This window comes from Macrotis lagotis, chromosome 1 (assembly GCF_037893015.1).
Source record: "Macrotis lagotis isolate mMagLag1 chromosome 1, bilby.v1.9.chrom.fasta, whole genome shotgun sequence".
Taxonomy (NCBI): domain Eukaryota; kingdom Metazoa; phylum Chordata; class Mammalia; order Peramelemorphia; family Peramelidae; genus Macrotis; species Macrotis lagotis.
Window position 1 is genome coordinate 910,386,691 of NC_133658.1, and position 8,089 is coordinate 910,394,779.

At 37.7% G+C, this 8,089-nt stretch overlaps 1 pseudogene; it reads right to left on the minus strand.

Moving 5' to 3' along the window:
* Window positions 1-741: 741 nt before the first annotated feature.
* LOC141508795 (olfactory receptor 13H1-like) lies at window positions 742-1,618 on the minus strand (annotated as a pseudogene).
* Between the last annotated feature and the right edge of the window lie 6,471 nt (window positions 1,619-8,089).

Below are 8,089 nucleotides of genomic sequence, written 5' to 3' on the forward strand. Positions count from 1 at the left end.
GTATGGAGGTTAAGAGTTTGAGGGGTCCGAAACACTAATTTATTAATGGGCACTTAACTTGGTCTGTGACCTTGGTTTTAGTTTAAAAAGTTATTTTGATATTTTTATCTTCTTATAAGTGCTTTCCTTTTTAATCCTATTTATTTTAATGATAACATTTTAAAACATTCTCTGGGGCAGCTAGGTTCAGTACCTTGGAGTCAGGAGGACTTGGGTTCAAATTTGGCCTCAGATACTTACTAGCTGTGTGACCCTGGGCAAAACCCTTAAGCTCAACTGACTTCACTGAAAAGAAAAAACATCCTAAAAAAAGCTAATACCATTGTTTTATGAAGGAATCACTAGGCTTCATTTAGACTGCTGAAGATATTCATCACCTGGAAAACCTTAAAAGTCTCTTGGATAGTGTAGGCTCTGTTCCACTGATGAGGAAACTGAGGTCCGCGGAGGAAAGCAATAGAATGAATCTCAGAAGCTATGTAGGCCAAACCTGAAATTTTTTTTTAGGATATAGCATTCCTGGGAAGGAAACCTCTGTGACTCACAGTCTCAAAGTAGTGCACAGGGGTGACCTCACAGTAGTGACTGGTGATGTGGTCCAGGGTCACACAGCCAGCATGGCAGGTGTCAGGGAAGATAACTGAACTTGGATCCTTTTTCTTGAGAGTAGTTTTCTAATCACTAAGATACAGCATTCTCTTCTAAAAGGTCATTTTTCAGGTATGAAAAAGAGATCAAAGGTTATAGGACATTCTTCTCTCCACAGAGTTTCTATAAGATCCCTTCACAACCTTGTTCTGAAGACTGTGGATGAGAGGATAGGAGTCATGATATCATACAAGAGCGAGGCAGACTTGTCCACCTCCCCACTAGCCTTGTCCTGGGGGATCAGGTACACGCCAATGACTGTTCCCTAGAAGATGACAACCACAGTGGGGTGAGAGCTACAGGTGGTGAAAACCGTTTTTGTCCTCGGTTGAGCGAATGTTGAACACAGCCCCAAGGATACTGTCTTGGGGGGATAAGGATAATAGTAAAGGGTGCCAGGAGAGTCAAGCAGCTAGTGTCACCATCAATTTATTTAGCCACAGATTATTGCAGGCAGCCTTGATCATGGGGCAGACCTCACAAAGTGTTTGGTGATGTCGTGGCCACATAACTCCAGGGATAAGGTCATTGTTGGGACTAGGTTGAGCAGAAAGGATGAGACACAGGTACTCATTATCAGCAAAGCACAGAGCTGGAGACCCATCTTCCCTGAGTAGTGCAGTGGGTCACCAATGGCCTTTTACCAGTCATAGGCCATGATGACCAGCAGAAGGCATTGTACAACCCGCTAAGTAATATACATATGGTCCAGGCATTCACCCAGAGAGATAGTGGGGATTTTTGCTAAGCAGTTGATAATTTTCTGGGGAATACTTGGTGATATGTAGCAAATTTCAAAGAAGGATAGGTTACTGAGAAAGAAATAGATGGAAGTGTGGAGTCTGGAGTCATAGTGGATCAAGAAGGGAAAGCAACTGTTTCCAAATAATATGACAAGATAGGGTACGAGGACCAGAAAGAAGAGGTGATGTGAGTGCTTTGAGAACCCAACCAGAATGAAATAGGTCATGACTATGCTATTTCCTCCATCCCTCATCTTTCTTCACTTCCTTAATCTTCTAATGTGAAAAATGAATACACACACAGAGTCATAAAGTGTTGTTGTTGGCCTTTTACATTTTTTCTGTTAGGCAGATTTCCATGGGCTGCTTGAACCATCTAGGACTAAATCTTTATATCTCATCCTGGAAGATCCCTTCCTCTCTGCAGTCCTTTCCTTTGATTGGTCAGCTCCTCCCAGAACCTCCATTTTAAGAAATGACCCCAGCCAGCCACATCTACCCCTTTAATCCTTTATGAGTTTTACTTCTGAATTTTGGGATTTCTTTCTCCATCATGCACTTAATAAATGTTCATGCACTTGTTCTGGGACTCTGGCATCTTTAAATTATTTTTCATATTGTTGCAGTTTGTAAGTGTCTAGGTTACACAATGGAACACATGGACTCAGAGAGGCAGTTTCAAAACAAAACACAATCTAATATTAGAAGAAAAGCAGAAAGCTGGGAAATAATTTTTATAGCCAATGTTTCTTTTAAAGTCCTCATTTCTAAAATATATAGAGAACTGCAACAAATTTGTAAAAATACAAGTCATACCCCAATTGAAAAATGGCCCCAAAATATGAAAAGATAGTTTTCAGATGAAAATTATGAAAACATTAAAGCTATATATAATCATTTGAAAAAATATTCTAAATCTATTAGAACAACTCCAAGAAACTGCCCGATACCTCTCAGATTGCCTAATATGGCAGAAAAGGGAAAAGATCAATGTTGAAGCAAATAACAGAAAACTCAGAGCCTAATGCACAGTTGGTTGAGTTTTGAATGATCCAATTTACAATCTGCAGAGCAATTGGGAGCAATTCCCTAAGAACTATAAAACTGTGCATTTCCTTTGAAGCAGCAATACCACTACTAGGTCTATGTATCCCAATGAAATCCCCCCAAATGGGAAAAAGATCCACATGTATAAGCATATTCAGAGGAGTTCTTTTTGCAGTGTCAAAAATTGTAAGTTGAGGGAATACTCATCAATTGGGAAATGACTGAACAACTTATGACATATGAATGTAATTGAATATTATTGCTGTATAAGAAATGATGAGCCTATAAATTTTAGAAAAACCAGAAACGACTTTCATGGACTGATGTTGAGTGAAGTGAGTAGACCCAGGAGAACACTGTACACTTTAACAAAAACATTGCATGGTGATGAAAGGTAAGAGATAGTTCTCCACAGCAGTTCAATGATGAAGTACAATTCTAAAAGAGCCACAATGAAAATGCCATCCATATGCAGAGCAAAAAACCCATGGAATTTGAATGTGGATCAAAATATTCCATTTTCACCAAATTTGTTTTTTGTTTTTTTTCCTTCTCATGTTTTTCTTTTTTGTTTTGATTTTTCTTTCACACCATGACTAATATGGAAATATATGTAAAGCAATTGTCCATGTATAACCTATATCAGATTACTTGCTGTCTTAGGTTGGGGGAAGGAAGAGTGGAAGGGAGAAAACCTTGGAAAGAATGAATGTTAAAAATTATCTATACACATAATTATACAAGTAAATAATTTTAAAAAACCTGAAATAAAAAAAGAAAGTTTCAGTTTCCAATCCTGTTTGTTACTGGTTGTGTGATTCAGGGCAAATCCCATAGTCATCTAGAGCCTCTTCTGAAAATGTGCATGATTATATCAAAGGTCTCTTCCAGTTTTAAGTCAGACTCTATTTGTTCAGTCATTTCAGTTGTGTCTGACTTCTCCATTAGGAATTTTCTTGATAGAGCTACTGGAGTGGTTTGCCTTTTCCTTCACCAACTCATTTTGCAGATGAAAAATCTTCCTGATGACTGCTGGGCTTAGAATCAAGCATTTATTAATAGGGTTTATTGTCCTTTTTGGTTGTGTTCATCTCCTCAATAGTCAATGGAATTTCTTGGCATAGGTACTGGAGTGGTTGCCATTTCCTTCTCCAGTATGTTCCCATTTTACAGATGGGGAACTGAGGTAAAAAAGATTAAGTGATTTGTCCATGTTCACACAGCTACTAAGTATCTAAGCCCAGGTTTAGACCCTGATTTTCTTGACTTCAGGTTCTGTATACTATCCACTGACCCACACAGTTGCCTCTGAATGATAAAATATATATAATTCCATAATTCTGCATTAGATTTTATTTCTTCTTACTATAGGCTTGTCAGGTAGGTATTACAAATGTTATTGAGGGGTGGCTAGGTGGCACAGTGGATAGAGCACCAGCCCTGGAGTCAGGAAGACCTGAGTTCAAATCTGGCCTCAGACACTTAATAATTACTTAGCTGTGAGGCCTTGGGCAAATCACTCAACCCCATTTGCCTTTAAAAACCTAAAAAATGTTATTGAACCCCTTTTATTTTGCAGCTGGGAAAACTGAGGTTGACATCTTGCAAATGTGTTCAGATAAGCCAAATCAGAGGATCACTTTGTACTGAAAAACAAATCTTAATGTCTATATTCTTTATCAGACATCTCTCTTTAATCATTGTTCCATTTTTACCCTTTCCACTTAACTTATTCATTAGTTTGTTTATTTACTTTTGCAGGGTAATGGGGTTAAGTGACTTGCCCAAAGTCACCCAGCAAAGTAAGTATATAGTGTCTAAGGTCAAATTTGAACTCAGGTCCTTTTGACTCCAGGGCTGGTGCTCTATCCACTGTGCCACCTAGCTGCCCTCCACTGAACTCATATATCTTTAAGGTCAAGTCTTTCCTCCTCTTGAGACCCTTAAAATCTAAATAGGAAGAAACCAAAAATTCTCCTTGTGAGGTCTTTGCTCCAAGGTCAAGCTCATTTCTGGAGAAGTGGAAGAAAACTTTGGAAGAGGTAGAAAATGATTGAATGACCTTTAGTCTGAATATTCTGTGCCTCAGTTTCCTCATTTATATGAATTTTTTACACCTATCTCAATATGCTGTGGTGAAATATATTTTATCCTTAGTTTCACAATGGCTAGGAAAAGAAACTATAGTTTTTATCTGGTGCAGGTGAGTTATGACCTCTTCTCTCCCTAGTTTAGTGAGGTCGTTGGGAGGGAATGTCAGGGTAAACCTGCCCCCAGGATCTCTGAACCCTCTCTGATCCTTAAAAGGTGTTTCATCTGAGTGTACATATGCAGGCTTTGATAGATCTTATTTCTACCCAGGCTTGACCATTGAGATACACATCATGATCTCTGATTCCCAGTTTTCTCTGATTTCCTTCACTGCCCAACTCAAAGCCTTATTTTTCACTTCCCTTTAACTGGATTAGAATTCTATAAGTCATTTTAATATTAAATGCTAAAAATTTTTGAAGCAATTCAAGCCATACCAAAAACTGAATGATTATTTAAGTAGCTAAGACAAGTGTTATTCTCATTTTAGAAATGAGCAAAGTGAAGGTCAAGGAGGTCAGATGACACTGGTGTCATAATATAGTAAAGAAGAGGCAATGACTGGACTCTTTCATGTTCTTACCTTCATACATATATATATATATATATGTAATATATAATATATATGTGCTCCACTAGTCTATCAGGCAAAGGGACCAACATGAGCTGATGGAGACAAAGATGTGCAGGCTGTGTTGGAGAGACAGAGACATCCCATTGGTGTGAAATAAAGAAGGCATGATGGGGGATCAAAGAAGACATGATGGAAAAGAGAGGGATGGATCACCAAGTTTTAAAACATGAAGTCAGACACATCAGTTTGAATCCTCTCTGTGACACTAGCTATATGAATCTGGGAAAGTCACTTCACTTTTCTTAGTCTCAATTTCTTAATCTGTAAAATTGAAATAATATTAGTACCAACCAGTCTTATCTTAAGGATCAAATGAGATAAAATTGGTAAAGTGTTTGCAATTCTTAGAGTTCTCTATAGATATTAACAAATTTCAGAGGCCCTGAATGCTAGGTAAAAGATTGTAAACTTGCCTCTTTGGCCATTTCTTCCTACCAGATATGATGGATAGAAGTGAGATTAGATTGGAGGATCGTATAAGATGAATTGACCTGGGAGAGATTTGTGGCTGCATGACCAATATGGAAGTTACTAAACTGGAGAGTAGGATGGAAGTGGATTAAAGTGTTGGCAATGGAACCAGAAAGGAAAGAAATAATGGGAAAGATGTTCCAGGCATTTGGCCTAGATCCTATGATCTGGACTTGTTCTCTATCAACATGACAAGTAGATCATGTGCTAAATTCATCATTGTGAGTACGAGAAGTTTTAGAGAGAGGAAAAACTTTAGTCCAATAACTGAATTTTTGAAAGAATAATTGTTGTTTGATTTGGTTAATACCCAAATTTACTTGGTTGTTGATATGAATGTTCCCATATTGATTGAGTTTTTTTTCAATCAGCATCCAGATAGGATTGATTTTTCAGAAGGAAATGTCCTTGACTAGATTTGTAACTATAGGCTAAGATTCTTTTTTTTTTTTTTTTGATCTGTTTCCTCATTTGAGGGGAAAAATAAGGACCATGGACCAGGGTAAGACCCCTTCCATAGTTAACATTTTATGTTGCAAGATTCAATCCAAACACTAGCATTTAGTAATCTAAGGTCCCTCACATTCCTGACATTTTTTGTTCTAAGGTCCCTTCCACTTCTGGCATCTGATATTCTATAATTCAACTAATCATGCTTACAATTAAGTATTCTCCAAAGGTAAATCCTGTATCTATTTCTCTTCTAGCTCAGTTGCTATAGGGAATTTTTCCAGAATCTTAATTATTGGTTCTCTGCATGGATTCATGAAAATAGATCTTCCTAAAAGTCTGCATTAATGTATCTAAGTAAAGAAATAAGTTTATTTTCATTTCCCAAGACATTCTCAGAATTTTTGACTTTAATGAACAGTTGTTCCCTCAGAGGTCCCTCCTTCAACCCCTAGAGACAATGAGAAGGAGAGAGGAAGGACAATTTTAGCTCTTTCCCCAATTATTCTCTGCCTTTCACTTTGGCTCAGACCAGGCTCTATTACAAAGGATTTCCCATATGATTGTGTCAGGCAATGAAGCAAAGAACTTTGAGAGAAAAAGATCTTTCCATCCTTGGGAATTTGTCCAATTGTCCAACTTCTCAAGATTTATTTTTCCTTTGGTAGTTTGAATCCCATTGGTTTCTATAATCTTCCTGTAGTTATTTCTGATCTAACTGAGGGAACTGAGCTGGACATCCTCTGAGGAGGATGATTATTTATTTATCCTATTTAAGGTATGTGGTCAAATCATAATGTCTTGGGTAGGGACTGGAACTGTGAATAGGGTTTGGGGGGACATGGAAAAAGTGATAGCTTCTAGAATTGTTCCTCTCTCCTTCTAATTTTCCCCACAAAATAGGATATAACACATAGTAAGGAGTGAGAGATTTGGAAGAGGGAGCATGGAGAGCAGTGAATATAGATAAAGGTACAAATATATAGATACATAGATAGACAGATGATACAGTATTTTACAAACCAAAATGACAGCTAAGCATGTCTGTTCACAAAAGAATTAGATATTTAAGTAGGAAGGAACCTTGGGATAAGAAATATGAGAACCTAGACCTTGGAATAGCTAGGTTGTGAGTGATTTGAGAAAAGCAAAGGAAGAAAGGAAGTAAAGAAGAAAGAAAGAGGGAAAGAAAGATGGGAAGAAAGGAAGAAAGAATAGAAGAAAGCAAGGAAGGAAGGAAAGAAGAAACAAAGGAAAAAAGAGACAGAAACATCTGGAAAGTTGAAAGTAGTTGAAACATATAATTTCTCTAGTGCTTTCCAGTTTTGCATCACAAACTTTTCGATATTTTGAAAACAATGGTTCTGATTTTATGAGTTCATAATTAATAGGGAGGGCCCTGGATTTATAATCAGCAAACCTGAAATTGAAGCTCAGATCCCTCTTTTCTTTATGTGACTTTGGGAAAATCTCTTAACCTCATTTGGCCTCAGTTTTCTCATCTGTAATTGGAAAGAGATAGTTTATGATTTATAAGGTCCAATCCAACTCTCATTTTATGGTCCTACAATCTGTAAGATCCAGATCTTAGGAGAAAGACCAAGGCCATCAGCATGTATCCCAGACACAGGGGATAACTGTGGAAAAGGGAACAAAGCAGGAGCTGCAGGGTCCTATGTGAGGAATAGCAAGAAGACCCAGAGTAGTTGGATCATAGAGTGACTAAATAGGAAGTAACATGTAAAAATGATTAAAAAGATAGGAAAGAGCCAGGTAAAGAATGAACTTAAATGCCATACAGAATTTTCTTTGTGACTTCTGGAGATAATAGGCAGAGGTATGTCAAGAAGTGAGGAGGGTCTGCAAGGGGAATGGCTATAAGTGAACAGAGGGAGAATTCTTCTATGCAGGTTTTGAGGAAGGAAACAAAATTTGACTACAGAATAGATATGTGGGATAGGGTTTAATGGTTAGCTGAATGGGAGTCTGCCATTGAGAGCCTTGG